Below are 19,875 nucleotides of genomic sequence, written 5' to 3' on the forward strand. Positions count from 1 at the left end.
TAGTGTTAGTGTATACAGGACATCTGTTGTTGGTAACAGCGCTGACAAGATCTACAATAAACATGCCAAAGTTTTACAACCCCCTCCCATGTCCAGCTGCAACATGTTGGTGAGTTCAGACATCTTTAGAGGAAGATAGCGGGATGGAGGATGCAGCGGTGACTCTGGAGGACCCAAACAGTCTGAACAACTGCAGCGAGCAGGTGTTTCTCCTCTTCCTGAGCAGCTCTGAACTCTCCAAAGATGTATTAACACAATCCATTCTGGCTGTGTGTTTTGTTTTGTTTTTTTTGTTTTTTTTTGTACTGATGAAATGATTACTTTAGACTTTGTATTTTTTTAATTACACTATAAGATTTAAGTTATAGATACATCATTTTATAATAGAGATAGATGTGTGCAAGTCATAGAAATGTACTTGTTGACTCTTCATGTTCATTCATAATTAATGTGCGTTTGCATTCATAAATATTTAAAACCTTCAAATATAAATAATCATGAATAACTGATGACATTAATGACCTTGTGTACCGTTCATGTTTAAGAGAGGAACTATACAATGGTCAATTCAACTTGTAATGGGTGACTGACATCTATGATATGTAAACAGTGTTAATTTATAGCCTGGAGCAAAGTGAGGTGACTAGGTCTCTTATCTGACAGGGTCCAGATGGGTCGCTGGTGGTGCAGAGTAGCTTTCCGATTGGCTGGTCTCAGTTTGAGGCCGTAGTCCTAGAAGTGCGAAAGCTGCTTAATTTGGCAGCGTCTCTAAATAGATCTTGGATGGCACCATCTCTGCTGCTGAAATGAATGATGGCCATTCTGTGAGCAGGCTGGCGTGAGTTTGGTTGAACAGAGGATCCACTGTTTTCTGGTTTTGATGTCCTTCAGTCGGAGGCAGTGTCTTTTAGAGCCTCTGCAAATAGTCTCACTTGGTTCTTCCTGAGGTAAAAGTGGTTGTGGAGATGCTGCTGATAGCTCTCTCTGGAAAGCTGTTGGACATTTGGAAGATGGGGACATTGTTTAACAAACAGCTTCCATGTTATAGATGCTGCACAGAGATATGTCACGGCTCTGTAGGAATGATGACAGTTGTCTCGGCCTCAGGAAACTCCTTTCTTTCATTCAGTGCCACACAGTGTAATGCTGCTGTTAGCTGTCATTTGTTGCTATTAACTCATTATATGATTATATGCTCCACACCTTGAAACCTTCAAACTACTCCCTTCTCATTGGATTTCTTTATATTAAAGCTCCACAGTTCAAACATTGTATGGGCAGGGAAGGTGTTTATACTTAAAATGCTTTCAATTTGAGCCAAATATTAAAAAAAAGGGCTATGCTTGCCAGGATGTTTATCTTACATTGTTGGTAGCTGTGTGAGCGTTTGTAGTATGTATGAGTGTTTTGTAGGGGCTTTGGGGTGAGGCAGTGATTGGGAGTGGCAGGATTTGATGGAATACGAGGATTAGCGGGAGTGGGGGGAGAAGTGGGGCAAGGTGTAGGGCTGGAAGGCTGGAGGCCGCTCCGGCATACAGCCTCTACCCATTCTCCGCCACACACACATACTGTATGATGTTGAAAGTTGATGTATGATTTTATTTTTGTTTTTTAAAATGTTTTACATGAAACTGAAGAATAATTTTAGAACAATTTCTGTGTTCATTTGTGCATCATTGTTGGTCAGATAACAAAGCAAAATCTACAATAAAGCATTAAACGGACATTTTAGATGGGAATTTAAAACATAAATCATATTATTTAACTTATTCAAGGTCATTTAAGTCTTGGTTATTAAGAAAAGATGTCTCTGCATGCTTTGCTTTAGTATGTTAAATTTAAATTTGCTTACCCTTCCTTTCTCCTTATTTGATATTTGTGGGATCTGGATACTGTATGTAGACTGTATCATGAGAAGAGTCATCTTCTCAAAAGATGACATTTCAAGACTATCCAGGATTTTCAGACACCCTGATGCTCCCATATGTTTATGACCATGAGAGAGGAGAGCTAGGACTTTTGCTGAATTGTTATTTCAACATCAGTGTTGAAAAACAAGAGCTAATCTAAAATTCATCAGTAAATCCTCCAATACTACAAAGTACAGTATCTGTTTGACATTTGAGACACTGCAGCTTTTTCACCTCACAGCTCCCCCTTGTGGAATAATAGAAGCATGACAGTTAGATAAATTAATAAATAAATAAATGGGGTAACTGTAGGTCATATTCAAGCAAGGGTGTAGGTTTGCATATTGACGGTAGGGACATGTCTCCTTCCAATATTTTGGGAGGACAGAATTATCCCTACCAATATGTGAGTGAACTCGTTCGCACTATGTTTGGAGTGAAGTCATATTACATCATTCCAATGTGCCCTCCAAGAGGCTACGTCTCCAAGACAACCGATTTAGGCATGCTAGCATTTGAATGGTTGAAAGGGCGGAGGCTATCTCAAAGCTCATGTAATGTGAGAATATCACAGAGGTGATGGTGGTACACTGGTTAGACCTCCCGCCACACAATGAAAAGGTTCTGAGGCCTTTCTGTGTGGAGTTTACATGTTCTGCCTGTGTGGCGCCTTCCTCCCGCGGCCCAGACACATGTACATTAGGTTAAGTGGTGGCTCTAATGCCTTACTATACTATATCGTTTTATGACTTTTTTATGCCTCACTATATACTATGACATTTCATGCCTTACTGTACCATGGTGTTTTTTATGACTTATACCATGAGTTTTTATGTCTTACTACGCTATGACGTTTTTATGACTTGTTATAATGTGGGATTTTTTTTTATTTACTATACTATCTGTTTTTATGCCTTATTATGTTATGACATTTTATGTCTTACTATACGATGACTTTTTTATGCCTTATTATACTGTGACTTTTTTTATGCCTTACTATACTACGACATTTTTTGGCTTACTATACAATGACATTTTTTCACATTTTTATCCCTTAGTATACCATGATGTTTTTCGACATTTTTATGCCATACTGTACTATGACGTTTTTTGTCAATTTTATGCCTAACTATACTAATATGTTTGATGCCTTACTATACTATGATGTTTTTTGGCACTTTCATTCCTTATTATACTATGGCATTTTTAAAAAATTTTTGCTACATTCGAGGTAAGGACATTGAGGTGGTGCATACTTATAAATACCCAGATGTGCACCTGAACAGTAAACTGGACTGGTTCCTGAACACGGATGCCATCTACCGGAAGGGGCAGAGCTGGCTCTTTTTCCTCAGGAGGCTCAGGTGCTTTCACGTCTGCAGTGAAATGCTGCACATGTTTTATCAGGGCAGCAGCATGTCCGACATGAACACAAGGAGACTGGAAAAGCTGGTAAAAAAGGCTGGGTCTGTGCTTAGCAGGAGTCTGGACTCACTCAGTGTTGTTATAGTGAGATGCATGCAATGTAAGATTGAGGCCATCTTGGACAATACCAACCACCCTCACAACATTCTGGCAGGACAGAGAAGCAGCTACAGCTGCAGCAAAAGTCTGATCTCACTGTACTGCAGAACAGAGAGGTTCAGGAGATCCTTTGTTCCTACTGCCATCAGGCTATACAACACCTCAGCCAACTCATCTAATTATTATTGTTTATTTATTATCAACTGTTATTATTATTATTATTACTATTATTAATGTTATTAATATTATTATTATTATCAACAATGATCTAACGGACACATGGATTTCCCCTAGGGGATAAATAAAGTATCTATCTATCTATCTATCTATCTATCTACTGTAACTATCTATACTATGACGTTTTTTCACATTTTTATGCCTTAAGTTACTATAATGTCTTCTGACATTATTATGTCTTTCTTTAGTATGACATTTCATGCCTTACGATGCTATGACGGTTTTTCATATTTCTATGCCTTACTATCATATGACGTTTTTTGACATTTTTATGCCTGATTTTGTGTGACTTTTTATGCCTGACTATACTATGACATTTTATGCCTTGTTATAGTATGACGTTTTATTCCTTAGTATGCTATGATGCTATTTGACGTTATTATGCCTTACTAGAGTATGACGTTTTATGCCTTAGTATACTATGATTTTTTTTTCATATTTTTATGTCTTCCTATACTATAATTTTTTATTTATTAAATGCCTTACTATACTCTGATGTTGTTAGACATTTTCATGCTTTACTATACTATGACATTTTTTCACATTTTTATGTCTTCCTATACTATCATTTTTTATTTTATTTTATGCCTTACTATACTATGATGTTTTTTTCACATTTCTATGCCTGACTTTTTTTTGTCTTACTATACTATGACATTTTATGCCTTTTTTATTACTTACTATACTATGAAGTTTTATGTCCTAGTATACTATGACTTTTTTTTCACATTTCTAAGTCTTACTATACTTTCATCTTTTTTTTTTATTTATGCCTTACTATACTATGACGTTTTTTGTCAATTTTATGCCTTCTTATAGTATGAAGTTTATGCCTTAGTATACTATGATGTTTTTTCACATTTTTATGTTTTACTATACTATCATCTTTTATTTTAGATTTTATGCCTTACTATACTATGATGTTTTATTCCTTTTTCATACCATTCTATAATATGACGTTTTATGCCTTACTATACTATGATGCTTTTTGACATTTTTATGCCTTACTATACTATGACGTTTTTTCACATTTTCATGTCTTACTATACTATCATCTTTTTTTTTTATTTATGCCTTACTATACTATGACGTTTTTTGTCAATTTTATGCCTTCTTATAGTATGAAGTTTATGCCTTAGTATACTATGACGTTTTTTCACATTTCTATGTCTTACTATACTTTCATCTTTTTTTTTTATTTATGCCTTACTATACTATGACGTTTTTTGTCAATTTTATGCCTTCTTATAGTATGAAGTTTATGCCTTAGTATACTATGACGTTTTTTCACATTTTTATGTCTTACTATACTTTCATCTTTTTTTTTTATTTATGCCTTACTATACTATGACGTTTTTTGTCAATTTTATGCCTTCTTATAGTATGAAGTTTATGCCTTAGTATACTATGACGTTTTTTCACATTTTTATGTCTTACTATACTTTCATCTTTTTTTTTTATTTATGCCTTACTATACTATGACGTTTTTTGTCAATTTTATGCCTTCTTATAGTATGAAGTTTATGCCTTAGTATACTATGACGTTTTTTCACATTTTTATGTCTTACTATACTATCATCTTTTTTTTTTATTTATGCCTTACTATACTATGACGTTTTTTGTCAATTTTATGCCTTCTTATAGTATGAAGTTTATGCCTTAGTATACTATGACGTTTTTTCACATTTTTATGTCTTACTATACTATCATCTTTTTTTTTTATTTATGCCTTACTATACTATGACGTTTTTTGTCAATTTTATGCCTTCTTATAGTATGAAGTTTATGCCTTAGTATACTATGACGTTTTTTCACATTTTTATGTCTTACTATACTATCATCTTTTTTTTTTATTTATGCCTTACTATACTATGACGTTTTTTGTCAATTTTATGCCTTCTTATAGTATGAAGTTTATGCCTTAGTATACTATGACGTTTTTTCACATTTTTATGTCTTACTATACTATCATCTTTTTTAGACATTTTTATGCCTTACTATACTATGACATTTTTTCACATTTTTATGTCTTACTATACTATCATTTTTTTTTTTAAATTTTATGCCTTACTATACTGTGACGTTTTTTTGTACATGTTTATGCCTTAGTATACTATGACATGTTTATTCCTTACTATACTATGAATTTTTTGTAAATTTTTTTGCCTTACTATACTATGATGCTTTTTGATATTTTTATGCCTTACTATGGTATGAGGTTTATGCCTTAGTATACTATGACGTTTTATGCCTTTTTCATTCCTTACTATACTATGACGTTTTTGTACATGTTAATTTCTTACTATACTATGAATTTTTTGACATGTTTATGCCTTACTATAGTATGACGTTTTATTCCTTACTATACTATGACGTTTTTTGACATTTGTATGCCTTACTATAGTATGAGGTTTATGCCTTAGTATACTATGATGCTTTTTGATATTTGTATGCCTTACTATACTATGACGTTTTTTGTCAATTTTATGCCTTCTCATAGTATGAAGTTTATGCCTTAGTATACTATGACGTTTTTTCACATTTCTATGTCTTACTATACTTTCATCTTTTTTTTTTATTTATGCCTTACTATACTATGACGTTTTTTGTCAATTTTATGCATTCTTATAGTATGAAGTTTATGCCTTAGTATACTATGACGTTTTTTCACATTTTCATGTCTTACTATACTATCATCTTTTATTTTAGATTTTATGCCTTACTATACTATGATGCTTTTTGACATTTTTATGCCTTACTATACTATGACGTTTTTTCACATTTTCATGTCTTACTATACTATCATTTTTTTTTTTAAATTTTATGCCTTACTATACTGTGACGTTTTTTTGTACATGTTTATGCCTTAGTATACTATGACATGTTTATTCCTTACTATACTATGAATTTTTTGTAAATTTTTTTGCCTTACTATACTATGATGCTTTTTGATATTTTTATGCCTTACTATGGTATGAGGTTTATGCCTTAGTATACTATGACGTTTTATGCCTTTTTCATTCCTTACTATACTATGACGTTTTTGTACATGTTAATTTCTTACTATACTATGAATTTTTTGACATGTTTATGCCTTACTATAGTATGACGTTTTATTCCTTACTATACTATGACGTTTTTTGACATTTGTATGCCTTACTATAGTATGAGGTTTATGCCTTAGTATACTATGATGCTTTTTGATATTTGTATGCCTTACTATACTATGACGTTTTTTGTCAATTTTATGCCTTCTCATAGTATGAAGTTTATGCCTTAGTATACTATGACGTTTTTTCACATTTCTATGTCTTACTATACTTTCATCTTTTTTTTTTATTTATGCCTTAGTATACTATGACGTTTTTTCACATTTTTATGTTTTACTATACTATCATCTTTTATTTTAGATTTTATGCCTTACTATACTATGATGTTTTATTCCTTTTTCATTCCATTCTATAATATGACGTTTTATGCCTTACTATACTATGATGCTTTTTGACATTTTTATGCCTTACTATACTATGACGTTTTTTCACATTTTCATGTCTTACTATACTATCATTTTTTTTTTTAAATTTTATGCCTTACTATACTGTGACGTTTTTTTGTACATGTTTATGCCTTAGTATACTATGACATGTTTATTCCTTACTATACTATGAATTTTTTGTAAATTTTTTTGCCTTACTATACTATGATGCTTTTTGATATTTTTATGCCTTACTATGGTATGAGGTTTATGCCTTAGTATACTATGACGTTTTATGCCTTTTTCATTCCTTACTATACTATGACGTTTTTGTACATGTTAATTTCTTACTATACTATGAATTTTTTGACATGTTTATGCCTTACTATAGTATGACGTTTTATTCCTTACTATACTATGACGTTTTTTGACATTTGTATGCCTTACTATAGTATGAGGTTTATGCCTTAGTATACTATGATGCTTTTTGATATTTGTATGCCTTACTATACTATGACGTTTTTTGTCAATTTTATGCCTTCTCATAGTATGAAGTTTATGCCTTAGTATACTATGACGTTTTTTCACATTTCTATGTCTTACTATACTTTCATCTTTTTTTTTTATTTATGCCTTACTATACTATGACGTTTTTTGTCAATTTTATGCATTCTTATAGTATGAAGTTTATGCCTTAGTATACTATGACGTTTTTTCACATTTTCATGTCTTACTATACTATCATCTTTTATTTTAGATTTTATGCCTTACTATACTATGATGCTTTTTGACATTTTTATGCCTTACTATACTATGACGTTTTTTCACATTTTCATGTCTTACTATACTATCATTTTTTTTTTTAAATTTTTTGCCTTACTATACTGTGACGTTTTTTTGTACATGTTTATGCCTTAGTATACTATGACATGTTTATTCCTTACTATACTATGAATTTTTTGTAAATTTTTTTGCCTTACTATACTATGATGCTTTTTGATATTTTTATGCCTTACTATGGTATGAGGTTTATGCCTTAGTATACTATGACGTTTTATGCCTTTTTCATTCCTTACTATACTATGACGTTTTTGTACATGTTAATTTCTTACTATACTATGAATTTTTTGACATGTTTATGCCTTACTATAGTATGACGTTTTATTCCTTACTATACTATGACGTTTTTTGACATTTGTATGCCTTACTATAGTATGAGGTTTATGCCTTAGTATACTATGATGCTTTTTGATATTTGTATGCCTTACTATACTATGACGTTTTTTGTCAATTTTATGCCTTCTCATAGTATGAAGTTTATGCCTTAGTATACTATGACGTTTTTTCACATTTCTATGTCTTACTATACTTTCATCTTTTTTTTTTATTTATGCCTTAGTATACTATGACGTTTTTTCACATTTTTATGTTTTACTATACTATCATCTTTTATTTTAGATTTTATGCCTTACTATACTATGATGTTTTATTCCTTTTTCATTCCATTCTATAATATGACGTTTTATGCCTTACTATACTATGATGCTTTTTGACATTTTTATGCCTTACTATACTATGACGTTTTTTCACATTTTCATGTCTTACTATACTATCATTTTTTTTTTTAAATTTTATGCCTTACTATACTGTGACGTTTTTTTGTACATGTTTATGCCTTAGTATACTATGACATGTTTATTCCTTACTATACTATGAATTTTTTGTAAATTTTTTTGCCTTACTATACTATGATGCTTTTTGATATTTTTATGCCTTACTATGGTATGAGGTTTATGCCTTAGTATACTATGACGTTTTATGCCTTTTTCATTCCTTACTATACTATGACGTTTTTGTACATGTTAATTTCTTACTATACTATGAATTTTTTGACATGTTTATGCCTTACTATAGTATGACGTTTTATTCCTTACTATACTATGACGTTTTTTGACATTTGTATGCCTTACTATAGTATGAGGTTTATGCCTTAGTATACTATGATGCTTTTTGATATTTGTATGCCTTACTATACTATGACGTTTTTTGTCAATTTTATGCCTTCTCATAGTATGAAGTTTATGCCTTAGTATACTATGACGTTTTTTCACATTTTTATGTTTTACTATACTATCATCTTTTATTTTAGATTTTATGCCTTACTATACTATGATGTTTTATTCCTTTTTCATTCCATTCTATAATATGACGTTTTATGCCTTACTATACTATGATGCTTTTTGACATTTTTATGCCTTACTATACTATGACGTTTTTTCACATTTTCATGTCTTACTATACTATCATTTTTTTTTTTTAAATTTTATGCCTTACTATACTGTGACGTTTTTTTGTACATGTTTATGCCTTAGTATACTATGACATGTTTATTCCTTACTATACTATGAATTTTTTGTAAATTTTTTTGCCTTACTATACTATGATGCTTTTTGATATTTTTATGCCTTACTATGGTATGAGGTTTATGCCTTAGTATACTATGACGTTTTATGCCTTTTTCATTCCTTACTATACTATGACGTTTTTGTACATGTTAATTTCTTACTATACTATGACGTTTTTTGACATTTGTATGCCTTACTATAGTATGAAGTTTATGCCTTAGTATACTATGACGTTTTTTCACATTTTTATGTTTTACTATACTATCATCTTTTATTTTAGATTTTATGCCTTACTATACTATGATGTTTTATTCCTTTTTCATTCCATTCTATAATATGACGTTTTATGCCTTACTATACTATGATGCTTTTTGACATTTTTATGCCTTACTATACTATGACGTTTTTTCACATTTTCATGTCTTACTATACTATCATTTCGTTTTTTAAATTTTATGCCTTACTATACTGTGACGTTTTTTTGTCAATTTTATGCCTTCTTATAGTATGAAGTTTATGCCTTAGTATACTATGACGTTTTTTCACATTTCTATGTCTTACTATACTTTCATCTTTTTTTTTTTATTTATGCCTTACTATACTATGACGTTTTTTGTCAATTTTATGCCTTCTTATAGTATGAAGTTTATGCCTTAGTATACTATGACGTTTTTTCACATTTCTATGTCTTACTATACTTTCATCTTTTTTTTTATTTATGCCTTAGTATACTATGACGTTTTTTCACATTTTTATGTTTTACTATACTATGATCTTATATTTTAGATTTTATGCCTTAGTATACTATGACGTTTTATGCCTTTTTCATTCCTTACTATACTATGACGTTTTTGTACATGTTAATTTCTTACTATACTATGAATTTTTTGACATGTTTATGCCTTACTATAGTATGACGTTTTATTCCTTACTATACTATGACGTTTTTTGACATTTGTATGCCTTCTTATAGTATGAAGTTTATGCCTTAGTATACTATGACGTTTTTTCACATTTTTTCTTACTATACTTTCATCTTTTTTTTTATTTATGCCTTATTTATGCCCTATTATAATATTATGTTTTATGCCTTACTTTACTATGATGTTTTTTGACATTTTTATGCCTTACTATAATATGACGTTTATAACGTACTATACTATGACGTTTTATGCCTTTCTCATGCCTTACTATAATATGATGTTTTTTGACATTTTTATGCCTTAGTATAGTATGACATGTTTATTCCTTACTATATTGTGATGTTTTTGTCAATTTCATGTCTTATTTTTTTTTAAGTATATTTTTTGGGCTTTTTTATTCCTTTATTTGATAGTACAGTAGAGAGACAGGCAATGGGGAGGAAGAGAGAGGGGGAATGACATGCAGCAAAGGCTGTCTGATGCGGGACTCGAACCGGGGCCAACTGCAGCAAGTACTGTAGCCTCTACACATGGGGCACCTGCTTAGACCACTACGCCACACAACACCCCCACATTTTCGTTTTTTTTGCCTTACTATACTATACTATACTATATACTATGATGCTTTTTGATATTTTTATTCTTTACTATGGTATGAGGTTTATGCCTTAGTATACTATGATGTTTTATGCCTTTTTCATTCCTTTCTATAATATGACATTTTATGCCTTAAAACAGTATAATGTTTTTTGACATTTGTATGCCTTACTATACTATGACGTTTTATGCCATATTATACTATTACGTTTTATGCCTTACTTTACTATGACATTTTTTGACTTTTTATGCCATACTATACTATGATGTTTTCTTAAATTTTTTGCCCTACTATACTATGATGCTTTTTGACATTTTTATGCCTTATTATTATTATTATTTTTGTTAATTTTATGCCTTAACTACTATGACGTTTTTTTGACATGTTTATGTCTGACTATACTATCATCTTTTCTTTTTAAATTTATGCCTTACTAGACTAGACTAGACATTTTATGCCTTTTTCATTCCTTTCTATAATATTACTTTTTATGCCTTACTATACTATGACGTTTTATGCCCTATTATACTATTACGTTTTATGCCTTACTTTACTATGATGTTTTTTGACATTTTTTGACATGTTTATGCCTTACTATAGTATGACGTTTATAACTTACTATACTATGACGTTTTTGTACATTTTTATGCCTTATTATACTATGATGCTTTTTGACATTTTTATGTATTACTATGCAATCATCTTTTTTATTTTATTTTATGCCTTACTATACTATGACATTTTTTGACTTTTTCATGTCTTATTATACTATAACGTTTTTGACAATTTTATACCTTAGTATACTATGACGTTTATGCCTTATTATACTATGACCTTTTTTGACATTTTTATGCCTTACTATACTATGATGTTTTTTGTCTATTTACTGCCTTATTATACTATAACGTTTTATGCCTTACTATACTATGACGTTTTTTGTACATTTTTATGCCTTACTATACTATGACGTTTTTTGTACATTTTTATGCCTTAGTATACTATGACATGTTTTTTCAATTTTACACTTTACTATACTATAACGTTTTATGCCTTAGTATACCATGACGTTTTAGCTCAGTTTTATGTGTTACTATAGTATGATGTTTTTTGACAATTTTATTCATTACTATATTATGACGTTTTATGCCTTACTATACTATAACGTTTTTTGCCTTATTATACTATGATGTTTTTTTTACTTTTTTTTGCCTTATTATACTATGATGTTTTTTGACTTTTTTTTTGCCTTATTATACTATGACGTTTTTTGACTTTTTTTTGCCTTATTATACTATGACGTTTTTTGACAATTTTATGCCTTACTATACTATGACATTTTTGTACATTTTTATGTCTTAGTATACTATGACGTGTTTTTTCAATTTTATGCTTTAATATATTATGACGTTTTTTGACATATTTTTGCATTACTATAGTATGACATTTTATGCCTTAGTATAGTATGACTCATAACATATATATACATGTCCGTATTTCAAGAATGATGTTATTACATAATGTATGTCACATATAAGAGGATATATTATTATGATATATATACATTTTCTGGATATATGAAGTTATATTTTCATAACATATATGATATACTCCTCTTCAAAACAACATGCTTATTAAAGTTCTATGTGTTTGTATATTATTTTCTTAATAATTTCTTTAAACATACATGTCAATTTTTTATATTTACACATTTAATGTGAATATATACGAAAAGGCTTTGGGGTGGATACATATTTATGTTACATATGTTTAAATTATAAACAGACATACTAAAATACATGTACAAAATACAAAATACAAAAATAGATGTACAAATACAAAATACATATGTGATACTGTTCCAATTTCCAACAGGATCATTTGTAATTTTTACATATATATATAGGCTATGCCTTACATACATATATGTTTTACTACATACATATTCGTACATATATTTCATGATTCAACACAATTCGACACGTTTACATATATTACATTTGTGTATGGGAATTTCTGAATGTAAATTCAGATCTTACATGTTAATAATCTGTTTGGTTGATGGCATTACAAAGTCAATCTCTTTGTTTTGGATTAATATGGCCATCTTTTGCAATTGTGTACATGAACCTAAGAGTTGAATAAATAATCAAATGAAACATTAAATAATAGCAAAATAATAAAAAGTAAAATTTTAATTGCTATGTCACATCTCAGATCCTTTTCTAGATGTACTTATTCAAAGTTCATATCCTTTAGCTATTTAAAAGTAGAACTTTAATTGTAAAAGCACTCTATTAAAGGTAAAATCCCTGCTTTCAAAATGTTACATGCATAAAACAAAATTAAATATATTAACTGAAAACAGGGCGTTAAATTACCCTTTATTGCCATTATTGTTTCAGGTGATACTTTTCTTTAGTGGTAAATATCCCCAAGTAAGTTTGCAGTCAATCAAATAACCATAAGCCCATTGACACACAATGAATATGTGGCCCTGAAAGTCTGAGGTAAGAAGGCAAGGCTCTTTGCCCACTTGGCGATCCAAGCCTTGTTTGGAAGGAGTATTTATAATTTAATAAGTAAACTGTATAGTTTAATCTGAAATCAACATAGAATAGAAAGGACAGATGAGATGTCTCATTTCAGCAGTTTATGTGACTGCACAGACAAACTTTAAAAAGGCTCATGCTTTCAAGAACACACAATAGCTGCTAGATAATAGTAATTTTTCATACTTTCATATGCATGGCAAACAGCTAACACTCTTTTCTGACCAGCTGAATAATTAAAGGCCGAGTTTCAATGTATATCACTTATTTTAAATGTGATGTCAGCAGATAAATATTACCTGGGTATCAGCATGCGAAACAGACAAAGCATTTGTTTCTGGTGTCTGTCTCGTCAACATCCTTGAACGCTGGGAATGTCCTCAGACTGCAATAATTGCATGGAACCATATCTGATTATTGAGTAATTTATTTATTTATATGTTAAGTGAGGTTTGGACTTTTAAGTAAAATCCACGTCATGCGCTTCATTCTTTCCAGTTAGTAATCGTATTTTATTTATACAACATTTCCATCCTGGAGGAGGATGCTTCTTGTAAATTCCTCATAGTAGACAAAGTCATGTGCCCCTCTTAGGAATTACTTGACTCCTTCTAAGGAAATAAAAGACACAAAGAATAATCAGATGTTCTTTATGGGCGATCACATAAATCTTACTCTGGTTTTGATGGTTGTTTTTTATGTGGCTCTTGTTGTTTACCCAAGCTGCTCAGAAGGACCACTATAATATGACTTTGATATATTCACCTCTCTTCACTGATATAAAAACAACATTCCTCATCCACTCCATCTCCATCTCCATCTGAGCACTCACACAAATTCTCATTTTAAGTATTTTCATCACCATCTTTGATCAACTTCTTCTTCTGAACTTAATCCACACTGACATGATTGCCCTTAAAGCGTTGCCAAAACTTCCCAGGTTGACTAAAACTGGATGACTCATTTCCAGATCGGCCCTTTGTACACATGCTTCAGCTCACAGGTGATAACAAGTCTTAAAAATGTGGCGTCTTGGTAATTTGAATTTTGCACTCCCTTTTAACTCTCAATGAGTTATAACACTGGAGCCAGCTGGGTGAAGAAGAGGAATGAACATAGAGTTAGCAGGTGTAATTTGTTCTCCGTGCCTAAGGAATTCTTAAAAGAAGCTGTTTGACTAATGACATAAGAGATTCATTCCTGGTCCTTTACAAGTTTAACAATGCATATTAGGTGCTTCTCATTCTGACATCATGACATGTATAGGCTTGAAACTTGTCCAAGTCTACTGAAATTCAGAAGCCTGCTGCAACTGAGAGGTATCACTTTACAACAGCTTCCACCTGGTCTGAAGTAATGCAATTCTACACTGTGTCATTTGCATTTAATGGGTTGAAAAACACAGTGTGAATATCCATTTGATCCAAAACAATACAAATTAATTCTGTGCAGAGGCAGAGGAGAATATTTTATTTGAGCAGCTACATCAAAGAAAATTTTTACTGTTCCCCAATTAACATTAAATACTTATGGTGACCATAATTTTAGTGCCTCCAGACAAATATATTAAACCAGAGCTATACAGCCATGCTAATGAGGCACTCTGAGGCTTTACTTTTAGGTACTGTGGTGCTTGATGCCATGTTCACCATCTCAGTCTTAGTTATCTTAGCGCCTTGTTGACTATCAGCTGAGGCTGATAAGAGTGTCCTTAGTTTTGCAGGTATTTGGTCATAAATCAAAGTATTGGACAAATTAAATTATTGACCTCATGGTAACCTAGATGACAAGTCAGGGGATGCCCAAAATTATTCTGAGCGGGAATAGTTGTTGACACACTCAAAACTACAAATGTGAACCTCTTGATGGTGCTAGACAAAAAGTCAGGGGATCACTGATGTCTTTAGGCTTCATCCTCTGGGAAACATGAATGTCTGTATAAAATGTAATGCCAATCCATCGAAGTTGTTGAGATTAATTGACATTGGTGCAAATATAAGGGCATAAGGCTGCAATGCTAAAGTTAGCCCAAACTAGAAGGGAGACAACCGAGAGAAGTTGGTGGTTAAAAACTAACCTAAGACAAGGAAGACAGAAACACCTGAACATGATCTCACCCATTGCATCCCCCATTAGGTTGAACACATCTGGGAATTGGACTTTGATAAGCCGGTGATGGTAGGAAATTTCACACTGCTGTTTTAACCTGTGTTTTGTCATGTGGTTTTAAGTGCTCTGTTGTTGTTAACTGTAGGTTGTTTCATTTATATTATTCAGGTGTGTGTTATGATGCTTAAAGATTAATGATAATTTATAAACAGACCTCAATATTTCATAGAAGGAAAAATCACACTGAAGTGATTTTCTGTGACAACTGGTAGCAGGCAGATGTTGCCTAATTCTAAAGGGTTGTATATTTGCATTTCCCTTTGATGTACTATTTTGTTTTGTTTTTTTTGCCCTTTTGATAAAAGTTAGGAGCCACATATATCGTGAAGATCTACCATAAAGCATCGCTAATCCTTCAATACTTGTGTCAACACATGGTGAATTTGCTGTTACCATGCTCGTTATTGTCCCTATATAACCCTGATGCATAAAGCCTACAATGAAAGGAAAGGAAATGATTCAGAAAAACAGTTGTGTTACTATGCAACATGCTTTTGTTGAACAGGTACGACCAGCTTTGAATATTTTGCTAACTCTTGGTTCTGAGTTCCTTTTGTAACAAACTTTTGAGGAGAGAATGGTCCTAAATGAACAAAGACTGCAAGAGTGGAGTGAGTTTTCTTTTTTTACATCACAGGCTTCATCCCATGAAGAGAGAAAAATCTCAATTTGATCCCAATATAACAGTGTAAAGACATTAGGTAAAACACTTTAATATGCACCTTATAACCCTATCTGCTTAGTTTTCAACACAAATTATAGTCAGAACGTGTTGCTCCTCAGGACAGGTTTTTATCTAGAAGCCTTTGAAATAATGAAAATAATACGAATGACAATATACAGAATACTATTTACAAAATATCAAAAGGAAATGGGAGAGAGAATAGGGTCTGGAGATAACAGGGGAAGGTAGGAATAATAAATGGTTATGGCAGACTATGATGACAAATGTATGGTCCAGTAGTAATTCTGGTGGAGGTGTATAATCTGTTATTTTTTGAAACAACCATTTATACAAATGAGCTCTCAGGGACAGAACCAATGCTAGCCGCAGTGTGGTTAAAAAGAAATTCTTCGCTTGACCTTCTATTTTGATAAACAATTAACAGTTTTAAGCAGAAATTTGAAAACTTTGCCTGTAGCAGTTTCTTTTTTGTGTTTTATATGACTGTAAATTGAATATCTTGAGGTTTTGCACTGTTGGTCAGATATAACAAGCCATCTGAAGACTTCATTTTGGATTATGGGAAATTAGGACGGGCATTTTTCACAATTTTCTGATATTTTATAGGCAAAAACAATTTTAAATGATAAATCAAAAACCAAATTGTTCATAGCTCCACTGGCAAGAGCTCTATTAAAAGATAATCAAAAGACTTGTAATAAAGATGAATTATACCTGGGCAAAATTCCACATGAACTTATAGCGCAGGAAAAATACATTATCTCGTAATGATACTTTTGGCAAAGAGTAAAAAATTCCATCACACATAAACAGACAGGCAAGAACAGCCAGACTGCATTTTGTGACCTATATAAAATGAGTTATTTACATGAGCCTATTCTTTGACAGGTTATTAACATTCTTTGTTGGATTTATTTTTATTTTAATCTATTACTGACCCTATAATTTGAAGGAAAGAAAATGTTCCATCTTCAAACTCATCTGGAAAGCACCAATCAGTGTTCAGAATGTACACAGGAGAACCAGTTTTGCTTCTTTACTCTTTATTTAACTTTTATTTAAATTGGTTAAAGGAGCTGAAAAGATCATGAAATTGTGCAAAATCTAATGCTTTGAAGGCTCACAGTTCATGATGATAGTATAGACATTGTAAATTTTCTAAGTTGAATGTCATTTTTTGATTGTTTGAACTTGATGAAAAGCTGTTTTGTTTTTTAGCATTAGCTATTATGCTTGAAGCCTTGACAGGTAAAAGGTTAATGCAAATGTTAATTGCTAATTGTTTGTTATTTAATCAGCTCAAAGTTTAGAGATAACAGCAATTATGGCTGGAGTTTTAATAGAAATCAGAGATAAGATCTGTTTTTTTTTTTACCATTAGTTTCTAAACATTTAATGCCAACACCAGCACGCCTAACTGGGTTCATGTCTGTTTTGCTTGTAACTTGTGTACTTCAGCAGACAGAAACTGATGACAAGGATTACATTCAAAGTTCAGAATCTGACAGTGATAAGTGATTCTAGTTTGTAAAGCAGAAAAGTGCAGGCAAATATTGGAGCAGAAAAGAAGACAAGAGGAACAGCAGCAAACAGAGAAAGAAAGTAAAAAGGAAAGTATCAGCAGAAGTTAAGAGAAATGTTTTGGGGTTTTTTTGTAAAACTTTAAGAACTTTAATGCCAATTGTGATTTCAAATTCGATTTGACTAAATCGTTCATGGTCTAAAATAAAGCATATTGCGAAAATTGTCTACGCCCCAGCATATCATTTCAAGATTACGTATTTTTGACCTTTACAGTCAGGCTAAGTTGTGAACAATACTGTAAGTCAAATACTCAAACCTGGGAGCTTATGTACCTAGATAAGATGTAAACCATTAAATACTGGACTGTAAATCACTGAGAGACAGAACTTGTTCCTGTACAGTTTTTTGGCACCTACAACAGAGGTTCCTAATCTGGGGTGAGGCCCACCAGAGGTTCACAAGATGGATCTAGGGGATTATCACTGACTTAATGTTTGCTTTTTTGTGAGATTCTGTGTAGTTTTACCTTTTAGGATTCAGCTTATAGACATGCACCCTGAGGAGCCACATGTAGAAATAACTTTATATTAAGAGGTCATGAGTTTAAAGGTTGGCAGCCACTTACCCACAGCATGTCAGCCCACCCACTTGTTTGAAAATGTCAACAAAGTAGCAAAGAAGAAGAAGCTGGATGGTAAATAAATCTGGTTATTGCCTGTGGGGAACCTGCAAGGGTTTTTACAAAGAACAGAGGCTGGACTAAAATAGTGTTTGGTATCTGCTTTTCAGAACACCTTTTATTCCTGCAGTGACTGTGAAAACACAGCATCAGGCCCCAGTTTTTACCCATGTAGGCTACCCATGCCATGTACTGACTGGAGAAAAGGTGTATCATATGATTTATTAAGATTAATAATAAATCTCTGTCCTTTCTGCTTGACATTGTCTCACCAGTATCATGAGTTTTCATGTTCTGCCTGTTGTCAGGGACTCTAAACTGACCCTAAATGTGAGTGATGGCCTGCAACTCAGTTTTAACCTTGAGGTAGAGTGGTGCTCTCATGCCTTTAGTCCAGGGCATTCTGGGAAAAAAACATACAGCTTCATTACTCTCACACACAAAAAAACAAAAGAAATTAGGATTACATTTGTTTCCAGTCTAAATTCTGAGCTCCATTTGAAATTTATTACGGTGCGTCTCAGCCTAACTCTAAGTGGTCCAGATCTGTGCAATCTGTGCCACTTTTTGGATACAATACAATATATTTTGGGGTTTTTTTGTCTTGTATGCCACTTTCTCTTTTCTTCCTTTAGAGCATTTGGTAAGTTGTGCTTAGAAAAGTCATACATAGTGTTTGCTTGCTTATTTCTGCTGTACTTTATCAAAGTGTCGTCTTTGATTGGGCTTCACTTTTAAGCTTGTGAAATTACTCAGTGAGTTGAGGATCTTTGCAAATGATACCTATTTTGTGTTAATGATGAAACTGCATACAAAAATAGCAACTGTATAAATTCAGTATGTTAAAACTGGCTAAAGTATACTTTTAAGTACACTTCTCGCCTGCATCAAAGCGACTTCACCAATATACAGTAAAGATTTACTTTCCCAATTTTCATCAGTGTCTCATTAAAATTCAAATTAAGACATCCCATGTAGTGAAAGTGGAGGTGAACCAATGTGTTGGATTTAAAGGCCTCAGGCAAAACCTCCCTATAAGTTATGCAGATCGATTTGTTTTATAATGTCTAAAAAATTAAAGGTCAGAAATTGTTTTTTAGTGAATTTCATGACATGCTGCAGTCATTTACAGGTGACACTGCAGAAAAACACTTTTCTACTGCATCACTACAGAAAGGCAGATAAGGAGGAGAATTT

The sequence above is a fragment of the Seriola dumerili genome, unplaced genomic scaffold (assembly GCF_002260705.1).
Source record: "Seriola dumerili isolate Sdu_G_001 unplaced genomic scaffold, Sdu_1.0 BDQW01000291.1, whole genome shotgun sequence".
Taxonomy (NCBI): Eukaryota; Metazoa; Chordata; class Actinopteri; order Carangiformes; family Carangidae; genus Seriola; species Seriola dumerili.